General features: G+C 38.6%; 1 protein-coding gene across 1 annotated transcript in view; it reads right to left on the bottom strand.

Annotated features, from left to right (window-relative positions):
* The window catches only part of Gs2 (glutamine synthetase 2), a 59,015-nt gene extending 57,880 nt beyond the window's left edge, over window positions 1–1,135 (bottom strand). Inside the window, exon 1 of the mRNA XM_078182266.1 lies at window positions 944–1,135. The gene's annotated coding sequence lies outside the window, so the exon portion shown is untranslated. The remainder of the gene's footprint in view (window positions 1–943) is intronic.
* Window positions 1,136–13,172: the final 12,037 nt, after the last annotated feature.

Here is a 13,172-nt window from a genome sequence, read left to right as displayed (position 1 = left end):
TTAAATTGAATTACCATGTAATTCAAATACAATTTAAGGGGTGAGTGGGTACTTGACATTTTAGGTTCGGGTTGGGTCCCAAAAGTTTATGATACTCGGATTGACCGATAGCTTTCAGGGTTCCCAACAAGACCTAAGCACTATCTAACTAGTCTTCGATGTCGGATACCCGGTTATGAGAAACTTTCAAGGCCCGACCCGATCCGAATCACGCTTAACTCAACTCGAGACTGAAGTACCCAAAATTTTCAAATATCAGCCAACCTCTAATACAGTGTAATTGAATTGACACAACTCTGATTGCAATACATAAATCAGCAGAAATAAAAAGAACTTTAAAGAAGTAATAAATTATTTATTTGTAAATTTATATATACTTTACTGTTAAAATTTCAAAATTTTTTATACATATAATCTCGTGATAACAACAATTTTTTCGATCGCCCCAATCAGCGTACACACTTGTTTTTTACGAATATACAATGTTTACATACATTTTCATTACATACAATTTCAGTACCTCGTAATTTCATATAAAATTCTGTACAGTCACTTATATTAAAGGGATTGTTTTCCTATCTATAGAGTCTGTTTTGTTATGTATAAAGTCTATTATTATTATTATTATTGTTATTGTTACTGTTATCCACGAAATCTGTTTTATTATTAAGAAAACTTGTTTTATTATGCATAAAAAAAGAGTCTACAATTGTTTAACGTTAAAACTTTTGTTGCAACTACTTATTTACGCACTGATTATTAGTAAGAAAAGAAAGATTAACTTTACGCCTGAGCCTAAATCGATTCCTACAAAACATTCCCACAATGTCTGTAAACTTTAACTGTACTTGTTAGGATGTAATTAGGGTTGCGAGAATGACAGTAGAATGATCGACGACCTATAATTCGCGTAAGATGCAAGGATCTCTTAATCTCGACTCACCGGTATTATCGATGATCCAGCAGAACTGCGTGTGGAACGCTAGACGATGTGTGCACGATCTATGATCTTTGAGCGCGAGCGCACAAAGTTCTGTTGCGTTCTCTCGCGAAGACTTCAAAGGCACTGGTCATAAAGGCAACGGAACAGCTGATGATAGCGCGGCCCGTGTTACTACCGCCAGAGCGCGACCGCGATATTTATGTGGAGAAGCATGTCGGCGCACTTCTTGCGAGTACTACCGAACAAAGCCGAGCGATGCCGAGCAACTCCAAGCAGTGCCGAGACATGCCGAGCAAAACCGAGCCGGACGAGGCCGCAGTTTACCAGCCCCGCGACGCGTCAGTTGCCACTCTCGCGTGCTCTCGCGACTCTTGTATAGTAGTGCGATTATCCGATGAAATTGTTGAGTCCATTCGACCGTTGGACGACAGAAAATTCATGTCCTCTACACGCGACCTGTTTACTAGTTGTAAAAACATCACGATAGGAATTATTCGCGGTTCTGATGACGTAACCTGAACTTATCGAAGGCCGTGAACAGAGTGTGAGAAAGAGGAAACTCCATGCTACCAAGTCGTATAGAAATTTCAAGGCATGGCTACGATCGCGATTTCAGATTAGAAACGCGTTCTTTGAAATTCTTCAGACAGTCGGATTCTATCGGGTCACGGAGATAATTGGACGAAATCGTAGATTTAGTACGATCGTCAAGATTGTGTAGAGTTAGTCGTTTGCAAAAATGTGTTTCGTCGTATAATACTGTATAATATACTATTATAAAACTATACGAAGCTACGTTATTTAAGGGAATTAATCTCTATTGTGTATTATACATCATAGTCTTACATATTTTGTACCCATGTTCTGGTAAGAAGATCATCGTTATTTGACACATTTTCCATCGATATTTGTTTCGAGTCTATAATTTTGTTATGAGAAAAGTACTAAAATTAGATTACAAAGTTCGATATATGTTTGCTTAGAAATTGAAGGAACCTAGTTACATTATATGTCAAGCTTGTGACAAGTGTTTTAGACCTTTTCCGAACGTAGAAAAGAACAGCAGATGAAGGATAGATAATGCTATGAGTAACTTTTTCATTTTTCATTTCTTAATGGGATTTGCCAATATAATTGTGAGGTTTTTCTGATGAAGATAAGTAAAAAAACACGGTATAATCTTTGTAAGATTACACTGATTTTTATAAAAAATATAAATATATTGTTCTTATGAATATTAACTTAAATATTTTAAGAAACCACTGAAATATTATCCTAGGCGAAATTTTTACTTTTTTAGCATATTCTCCCTTCGTATCGAAATGATTGTTTGATTAATAAATTTTCGGCAAAAGTATATGTGCCAGTTAATTACGTATCGCATGCGGAGCTAGATACAAACGGTAGTATCTTACATTTATTCACATATATCCTCGAAATTTTATGAAAATGGAAGGACAATATTAAGAACAATATTGCGATTAGTAAAACTTGATGTTTGGTGATTTCCCGACATTTTTGAGAAATATACCAGCAACAAGTGAAATGATCTGAACGATTCCTACCGGAAACAGAAGATTCCCAATTACGTTTACCGTTGACATAGTATGAAGTTAAAAATATTTATTCATTGTAAACGTATACCGAGTTTCCCTTCGTACGATACCTTATTAAAAGATGTGGAACATAGTACAACATGCGTGGAATCAAATAGGATCAAAAATAATAGACAAACTTACAAAACGTATGCCGAAATAGTCGAAAAAATAATTAAAGAAGTAATTATAAATTAGCGTTGTTTTTATTATAACGTAAAAAGAAATTATCTGCAAGGTATCCAAAAAGTCACTCGCAACGAGAAATGGGGGTTTCCTAAAGTCATTTGAAGCAACTGTTTCTTCAACGAAAATGCAGTCTGTTGCTTCGTTTACGAGCTATTAACTGACCAATAAGAGGCAAGATTAGCTGGTGCGAGGCAGCAGAGCCAATAAGCAGAACTGGGTTTCGTCCGCTCATTTGCTCGACCGCTTCGCACTAGCCGAGCTCGCCTTTCATTCGTCACTGTTTTTTGCTAATAATTCGTTAACGATGCCTCGGAGAAAATTCTTCTAACGGAATAAGTTGCTTCAAATGATTCCAGAAATTTCTCATTTCCTGATTGTAAGTGACTTTTGGAACACCCTGTATTATGAAAGAATTCTTGTTAATGCTAGTGAAATAATTTTGTGTTGAAAACTTTAAGTGTCTATTTGAATAAATTTTTCTATTTAGAAATCAATGCGTTAGAAACAAACTCAATCACCTTATCGAATATTCCTAGATACTAAAAGTCGATGTGATGAGATATTTTTTACTCCTTTCGGAAAGTTCTATAAATCTACAATATTCTTCGATTAATTTTTTAATATCCTACATAAAGCAGTAACGTAATAGATATAGAAGCTCATCATTGGAATAGCCAGGTACCCTAATTACACAATAATGCCGATAATTTTGATCATTAATGTTCCGTCCCGAAGGAACAATCACCTGGAGTTTCTGCCGATGAGGTTTATGACACGGACGCGAGGAAGGTTATTTTTGCGAAGAAGACCCTTTTAAATTTGGCGATCAATATTGTCTTCCTCAATAACCATCACGTGTCATAAAGTTAAGATTTCTATGAGAACTGCCTAATAGCATTTTCGAAGCCCACAGCTGGGACGTGGTGTAAACCGGGTAATCCGGAGGGTCACGCTAATCGAGTACGCGACGGTACCGTAACCGTCGAAGGCTGACCTGGACGATTTCCCGTAGCACTTTTTAACGCCATAAATTCTATACACACAAAACATCCTCACACACGACAACAGGGTGTCGCCAAGTCAACGAAGGCACTGATTGGTACTATGCAGCAGTAGGCAAAACCCAATCAGTGCCCTTCTTACATACCGAAATGCAAGTTCTCGCGGAACCCCCAAAAAGGCAGAAACGCCCACACCCCCAGACGAATTCTAGTTCGGCGACGATCGAATCGAACGATTCGTTTTCACTTCAGTCTGCACACATTAGTCATACGGTCCACAACAAGGGACTCGTCCTACAGTCGACAACTAGTCGACATCACACAATCTCCAGCAGTCAAGGAAACATTCAATCTGCAAACAGTAGACAACCAGTCGACATCATACAATCTCCAGCAGTCGAGGAAACGTACAATATCACAGTCTCCCAGTCGAGACATCACAAGTTGAGTCATTCAGTCTTAAACGTCGCGCTGAAACGCGCGTTTGTTAACAAACAAACATTGCACGCGCAATCACTGCTCTACCATTCGAATCCGTTACCCAATATTAATTTGGCGGGTAATATATCGGCGACACCGGCATCATGCCTCCTCCAACGGTTCAATCCGGGACTTACAACCCCGGAAGGGTGAAGAATATTAACGAAAATTTAAACAATGCGTAGCTTACATGCATGTCGAAAATTTCATCCCAATCGAAAAAGGGTTATTTTGTTTTATTAATTATATTTAATACCATATATATTTATCGTTAATCCTTTAAATTCTCGAAATGAAACTGATACCAGAAAAAAAGTACAAAGATGTGTTAATTTGTAGATAAACCGAAAACCATTCGTTGAATTTTCTTCTTAGTTTTTACTACAAGATAAAATACAAATATTATATAATGTTGGGTCGCGCATCAGTTATGTCATGACTCTAACATACTAGTTAACGAATAAGGAAACGTTCTCCAGTATTGTGGCGTAGTTAATATAACCATGAGCTGCAAAGCTTAGATGATAATAGCCAATAACGGTTTCTATTAACCCCTACGTTATGGATGGTACTAATAACGCGACATGACATACGGTAATTCGATCATTATGACCCAACGTATAAATGTGTTTTATTATTTATTTTCTTAGATATTGTAATAAACATTATACATGCACTATTATATATAATTTTGACATATGGACCGTTTGTTTTTAAAGAATAATAAAACAATAAAGACAATATAGAATTTTTCGACTTTCATGTATAAATTTATCGTAAAGATATTTAGAACTGTATTTTGTGTATACATATGTACTTTTATAGCCGATCACAATCGAGTTAAAATGACAATCGTAAAAAATTATAAGAATACTTCTATCAAATAGCAAATATGAACAGTATAGACAAGAATATCGGTTGAAATATACAATATAGAGCGTGGCATATTAATGATAATAGTGAACTCATATTGTAAAGCAATATTATTTATGTGCGTAAAATACTGCACAGAAAAAAGTTCAAGTAAACCGGAATGTGCGTCACTAATATTTCTTAAAGATATGTAGCTTTCTTAAAAAAATTAATTGTTTAAAATATAACATTAATGTCATTTTAAAAAATAACATTCGTCACAGAATAACAACAATTTTGCAAAACAAACGAGCCCACCTTAACGTTTGTAGTAGATGATCGGGTCAAACGTAAATATTACGTCATACGATGATCGAGCCAAATATGAATATTAGCGGCGGCGCACTTCTAAAGTTATAAATATTTATGGAATATTTGATAAGTAATTACAACGTGATCTAATAATTGTGGTAGATGCAAGTACTACAAAAAGTTTATTTACGATTGGCCCGATCATCTGCGCGAGCTTGTATACGTTTTCGGCCCAAAATTTTCGAAACTAAATCGTAGGTTAAGGGGCTAAGATTCCCTCGCTCGCAAGAGTTTGACGATCGTTTTGAAACAAGTATAGAAAATCACACCAGTGTTTCCACCGTAGGGTGGAGAAGGTGTTGATGGTGGGGAGAGCGCAAAACCAGCTCGGGTCAAAAATGACACCGACACAGTAGTCAGAAAATTAAGCTAACGGTTTCTTTTGTATATGAAAGTTTAACTGCCGTTTAAAGTTCTGATCAATAGTGTTTCCGGTTTAGTAGTATTTAAAATGACATCAATTTTTGAGTCTATAAAATTTGTTTTTACGATATTTTTTTATGATAACTTGAATTTTTTGAAATTGTGACTTGCGACGTTTTCGTTGTAAGGCTTGTAGCCATAGATATCTGGTCATACTCTTTACTTTATACTAGTTCGGAAAGAAGGTCGACAGAAAATATGTATATGCGATATATGTATATCATGTATAGTGATCCTGTAAGAACAAATCGTTCGAGGGATATGGAAATCGTCGATGACGATGAATTCAAAGCAAACATGCAAAACTTTGCTTGAATAGTGTTGTGAAAAATTTAATCTTTTAACATGGGTTAGAACTTATGTTATTTAAGACGCAAATGCAAAGGTAAACGTAATAGATAAAAATACGGAAGGTGGTAATTATATAGTCGATCGATAAAAAGTAATTGCTTCCACGACTATGTGAAGAAACATAGATAAAATGTGTTTTCCGCCTTATGTTTGAAATCATTCTTACATTCTTTATATTGTATAATTTATTCTAATCGACGCTCGAACAGGCGATTTTTTGACAAAAATATAATTAAATATGCTTTTGAGATCATTTTGTATTTTTGTTTATGAAATCTTTTCAACATATCTTTTAACATGCTTCTTGTAGACACGTTAGTTTTCCTATAAATTACACGAAACTTGTTCAAATTTAAATGAATTATCAGAAACTAGAAAGATAAATAAGGATGTTTGCAATCCAGATCCGAATAGATCCAGGCTCTACTGTTCAACTATTAATGATGGGTGCAACCTTCCTGCTTTTATTACAGTTTTAAAACTTTACAGACAAGTGTTCACGTATTGACAACATCGGGTATGTGCATCTTATTCCAGAAGCTGCAGGAATACATGTAATTTGCTCATGTACAGTGTTTACTATGTACAATTATCGAGGAAAATAAGATGATATGCTTTGACTGGCCTTCTCAAACAGGGTTGCATCTGTTATGTCGTGAAGGAGCAGCTGCCACCAAAATGTTATTTCAGCACGACACAACGGAAGAGTTTTCCAAGAAAATGTGGGTTCTTGTTCAAAATCGGAGAATCTACCAACACTTGTTCGGAGTTTGAACTTATTTATTTCGCCGAAGGTTGAATGTGTTTCGATGTACGTAGCGGGAAGATGTAGGTTTTCTCTATTTCTTTATCTATTTCTGCTCTTTCTATTTCTATTTCTATTCTCCTATTTTCTGCTGGGAAGACCGAAAATCACCAACGACGTCACCTCGGTCCTCCCTACCCCTTCGACCCAAGGGTGGTTGTTGCTAAGGGCTGCCCAATCACGATGGGCCCATGGCAGTGACGCGGAGTCGCAAGGGACGACGTTTAGGACCGAGGAGGTGGCACCGCGAATTTCTGTATGTACATATACATCTACGTTTAGCTGATTCGGAAATAAGAACACTTCAATTTAATATTCTATATACTTTACCATTTCAACAAACATCTTCATTACAAAACTGAACATTAAAATTTATATTAAGTGTTGAAAATTGTTTCCTTCTGCGTCGATACAATTTCGAATCCTTTTTAAAAAAATTACTAATTGCCGTGTTATTTCGATACACTTATTTTGTAAAGCTAGTTTTATTACCATCCTTGTATGCATACTTTCTTTTCTCCGCATCCAATAGACCATAATTGTAACAACGTTCTTTAGTTTTTTAGTTTTTGTTTCTTCTAATACAGTATTATTAAATTATTTGTGTCCATAATGTATAGTTTAACCATAAAATTCACTGTAAGTAGTATAAAATGAGAATATTGTAAATCAGAAAAACATCTTTGAATTTATAGTTATAATAGCAATATAGTAACAATACGAAACAACATTACTTTCAGAAACGATTCATTTCCCATCAATATCCGCAGTCGTAACAGACTATAAAAATAGAGCTACCAGGCATAATATTGACGTGTGCTTGATCGTTCGTTTTTATTATTCCTTGTTAATACGACTCCATAACATCGATATAACTCGTAGCAATTTTTGCTCTATCCTAGCGTGACCATCTAGATTGTAGATCATCCGGTTAGTTATCTCAGTGATCTACGATCATACAAATCGTGAAACAAATATTTTTCTGGAACAAGATTTAACAGGATATACTGATAAGACGTAATAAAAAAACACACGCGTGTTTTACTTTTTCTGCCGTTTGTCGTGCAGCGTGTCTTGTCAACGAAAGTCAAGTAAACAAGGTTCGCACAGCGACACGCACGAACAAGGTCGTCTTGACACCTTGATAGCATGCTCTCGTAAGGTATAAACCTGATGCAATCTCTGGAAGATACTAGTACAACGGGTTCTTTGATAAATCGATAAAGGTGATAGATTGAATTATCGGTCATGTGAAAAGAGGAAACAACACAAAACAACCTCGATTCGCCGAACAAATTATACAAGTACAACCGGGCAAGGAGCAATTCTACATAAAAAAAGAAGAAAATATTTTGGTATAACATTTTTTCAACCGGAGCTTCGTTTTCGTGATAATCAACTTCAAAGTTAGTTCAACTTGTAAACGATTTAATACAATTTTAATACAAACAGTTTGGATACAAGTCTCCAAACAATACAAGTTTGGAAATATATAAATGTATCTATCTATTATTTGCCATTTAAAATATTACTTTGCTCAGCTCTGACTGTGACCAACCGGTTGACTCTTCACAGTGAAAATGAAGGCTGGGGTAATGTACGTCCTTTCATCAAATTAAACCACGTGCAAGTAAACAATAGGAGGCCAGCCAAGAGGCAACAATGGAAAGACGGTTACTCAGACGATCAAACTTATCGGTCTTCGTTACAATAGTTTCACGTTTTCCCCATCCAATTTCAATGGTAAGAGACACTCGTTTTATGTAGGCGATCGTTACGTAACGACAATGTAACACGCGCACATTGTAATCACATAATCGGTCCAATTATTTACAACGTGCCTGATGCACCTTAATCGCTATTACTACGCTTCAAGTTCAATCTTCCTAATTGTTTTACTGATTATTTATTCCGTTTCTATAAGCAGCAAATGAGAATGACACACAATGGGACGAAACGACTTGATGGCGAACCGTTGACTCGATCGAGAGATTCAGTGACATTCTATTACAATTGTTATACCATTAGAGATATCGCAATGAAATTTTTGCTAAAAATATTTAACAAATTCTAATTTTTAGCCACAGATCATTAATTATTTTTGTATCCGTTAAACAATAACTCTTAATAAAGTTTCATTGTCATTTTTTATATAAAGAAAAATTGTATAATTATAATTTTACAAACTATTTTTTACTTTCTAGATATGTATTTTATATTTATATTTAATACAAGTAACATTTTATGTAACACCGCAAATAAAAATTCGAGAAATCTGTTTGTAATTAGCAGATACGAAAGTGATCGAAAAGCTAGAAATGCATCACAAGCATACCAGACGATACTTTTTACAATAATTCATAATAATTACAATTTTTTTGATGATCCGGATCGAAGAATATAATAAAGTGTTATATATATATTAAAATGATAAAACTATAAAAATTATTGTTAAATATATGTGTAGTCGATTCTCTAAATTGTTCAGTGTGGCTCTGCTTCAGCCGACGATCAAACTCTTTCTGCCGTGGTCCCAATTCCTCTCGTCCTATGTGTTTAGGTTAGCGTCTCCCCCATTGCCAACGCTTATCTCCAAACCTAAACATCCTTTGTTCTTTGGAAATTGGGTCGATGAACTCCGTGCTTCGTTACAAAAGTTTTCGTTTTTCTTCTGTAATGTAAAAATTTATACAGTAACTCCCGTTAATATTCTAACATTATTCAAAACGCATTATACAAAACTACCGCACCTAATCGCAGGAAAAATCGTGAGAACCCGGACACGTGGCCACGTTTGGACGCTATGTTTAAACCATTTTGGGGTATAAAAGGGCAGTATATCAGCAAAGTTAGCAGAGTATAGACTGTACATTTCAATGTTAATCTAAGCTGTTAAGCAATACGGAGAGTGCGGAATTTAGGTACCGCGATACACAAGCAACCATTTGTAATAGCTTTGTTTCCTGTAATAGGTTTTCAGTATCTTCATATCATAAATTAGAGTCAATGTGATTAATAATCCACATTCTATTCTCAGTAGCTAGTATCAGATCCACCACGGTGCATCTTCGCCGCTCGAGGTGCACCAACTAAAAAGTTACGAGACCAATAACAATCTCATACACCTATCCCCTCGTAGGTCCCGACGGTGAAACAAACGTCGGCTCGTCCACAATCAGCAAACGTTCTTTCTCCACAATACCGCAACGAAACCTCGGACACACAAGTTATTTTATATGATAGAGATTTAGATCATTCACATTACATGATATCTCTAATCTGTGAAATGTATTTGTATCATTAATGCATCGGACGAATTATTTGTCTCTGGAAGTTCCTCTTTAATATTTAAAATTTCAATTGAATTCGAATAACAAATAAGTTGAGGCAAATCCCATAGTTGACTGTACTGTCGTATAAAGACTCTTGTATCTTATTTAATTTGTTCGATCATTCTATTGTTTCAGAGTTGCCCGGAAAAAGCCGTATATTAACGATATTAATCGAAAGAAGCGATTATTCTTCGCTGAAGAATACACTTCTAAAGAAAAAACATGGTGAAAAGATGTAATTTTTGCAGACGAAAGCAAATATAATATATTCGGGTCTGATGGGCACAAACTTATATGACGTAAAGCTAATGAAGAGCTTCTTTCTAAGAATCTTAAACCAACGTTGAAACACGGTGGAGGAAGTATGATGGTTTGGAGTTCTGTCTCAATTGCTGGAGTGGGTGAATTAATTTCTATTAATGGAATTTTAGACAAAAATAAATATTCAAATATTATGAAACAAAATTTACTAAAAAGTGCTATTAATATGAACATTCGTAATAATTTTAAATGTTAACAGGATAATGACCCCAAACATAAATCACGTATAGTTCAAGAATATTTATTATATAATTGCCCAAAAGTATTGAAAACTCCTCCACAATCACCAGATCTAAATCCGATTGAAAAATGGGATTACTTAGCTCGTCGAATCAGAATGTCGCTAATAAAGTCCAAAGAAGAATTAAAATTGCGATTAACCGAAGAATGGTCACATATTCCATTAGAATATTTAAATAAAATTATTTCTAGTATGCCTAAACGATTAAACCATGCTATTCAATTCTTTTGTATTTCATTTTAGAGATTTTAAACGATTAATCCAAACAAAAAAGTTTTAAAATAAAGTTTTTCATAGATACATTATTATCGGCCTCTCTGCCGCTCCGCAGTCGGCACCCGAACGTCACCGTGAAGGAGTGCCACCACCGCGGTAGGCGCTGAGACGTCTCGACCAGGACGCTCTGATGGCTGCAGTCCACGTCGCGGCCGGGCTAGTGGAGGCCCGTTGGTTCCGGGGCACAATGACGTCCATTTGTGACGTCGCAATACCCCGGACCAGGGTCCACCAGAGGAAGTGGGTGTACTGGTGGTCGCGCGACTTGGAGGTGCTATGCACCGAGTGTGCGCGCGCGCGACGCCAGTATGCCCGAGCCCGTCGACGTAGGCGACGCGACGTGACGACGATTTGGCTGCCCAGCTGTATGAGCGATACAGGGAGAAGGTAGTCGCCCTGCAGCTGGCCATGGGGCGAGCGAAACCCCAGGTCTGGAAGGATCTCCTCTGCTCTCTTGGACCGGGACCCGTGGGGGCGCCCCTATCGGACGGTTTTGGGACGTCTGCGTCCTTGGGCGCCCCCTACGACAGAGAGTCAGGATCCCCAATTCCTCGGACGGGTCGTGGACACACTTTTTCCGAGAGATCTGGAGGTGTCGCGACCCGACCCCGAGGCGGGGGTCCACCCGTGGTCCTCCGATTTGGGGGTCACAGAGGAGGAGATGGCCGGGATAATGCGGTGGCTCCGGAGAAGGAGCACCACCCCAGGCCCCAACGGTATACCCGGCCGTGCCTGGGTGCTCGCCCTGAGCGTCCTGGGAGGGAGACTGAGGCGCCTCTTTACCTTCTTGCTCGGGCCGGCGTCATTCCCCGCCCTATGGAAGGAGGGACGAATGGTCCTTTTGAGAAAGGAGGGGAGGCCCGTGGTGTCTCCCTCCGCGTACCGACCCATATGCTTGCTGAATGAGACGGGCAAGCTTTTCGAAAAGATTATTGCTGCCCGCCTCGGCAAGCATCTGTCCCGCGATGGTCCTGACCTGGCGGACTGCCAATTCGGCTTCCGGAGGGGGCGGTCGACCATTGATGCGGTTGGCCGCGTCAGGTCCCTCTCGGACGATGCCTTGGTACGGGGTGGGGTGTGCTTGGCGGTGTCCTCGGCAGGCGCTCAGCGACGACCAGAGTTGACTAAACGAGCCGCTGCCTTAACAGGTAGATCCAACTTGTCCAATGAGACGTAAAGTCGAGGGCAGGGTTTTTCCGAGCCGTTTCGACGTAACATCTAAGTCGATGGTTCACTTTGTAGTGGTTCTCTCTGGAAAGTAGTTGCCAAATAACATCCGGCGGGCCTAAGCTGATATGGGCGAAAGCCTCAGGAGCAGCGGGTCGACCTTCGACCATCCAGGCCACAGTAAACTATCTGAAGGCAGTGATCGGGGACTATCTGCGGCACAGGACCATATCATATCCTGGCCGGAACAGGATGGAGCGGAGGGTGGTGGACCATGGAGTGCCCCAGGGGTCCGTATTGGGACCCCTGCTGTGGAACTTGGGCCCTGCACCGAGAAGGTATTGGGGGGAGTTAATAAACCACTCCTCCCCGGGACGAGTGCGTCAAAGGCGAGACGGTCGGCCAAGGCGAGGGGGAGCCGCGGTAGTGTTCTTTGAGAGTTCACGTGGCTTCCTCGAATTCGTCAGATGAAGGATGCGCGTCCGAAGGTTGCCGCGGGGGTTTTAGTGGGTCGAAACCCACACTGCCCCTGTCAGCGCCCCCGAGCTAGTGGGGGAGTCTGACGTGCAAATTTCCTCCGCGTCAAAAAAGAAAAGGTTAGGTTATACATTAATTAGTTAACTTATCGTTGTATAGTAGATATTCCTGTAATTGGAGCGACGTTCGGTACTAATTCAGATAATAGGAGCACAGTTAGAGCTCACAAAGTCGGGCGTTCGACAACATTCACATAAATAGAGTTTTGGCAAATGGAGTCGTACTGTATTGAAATCTGACCATAGAAACACATATACGTAACTTCTACACTTCTGCACGTATACATG

The sequence above is a fragment of the Augochlora pura genome, chromosome 6 (assembly GCF_028453695.1).
Source record: "Augochlora pura isolate Apur16 chromosome 6, APUR_v2.2.1, whole genome shotgun sequence".
Classification (NCBI taxonomy): domain Eukaryota; kingdom Metazoa; phylum Arthropoda; class Insecta; order Hymenoptera; family Halictidae; genus Augochlora; species Augochlora pura.
The sequence above is the reverse complement of the archived record's forward strand: the minus strand, read 5'-3'. Positions and strand labels throughout refer to the sequence as shown.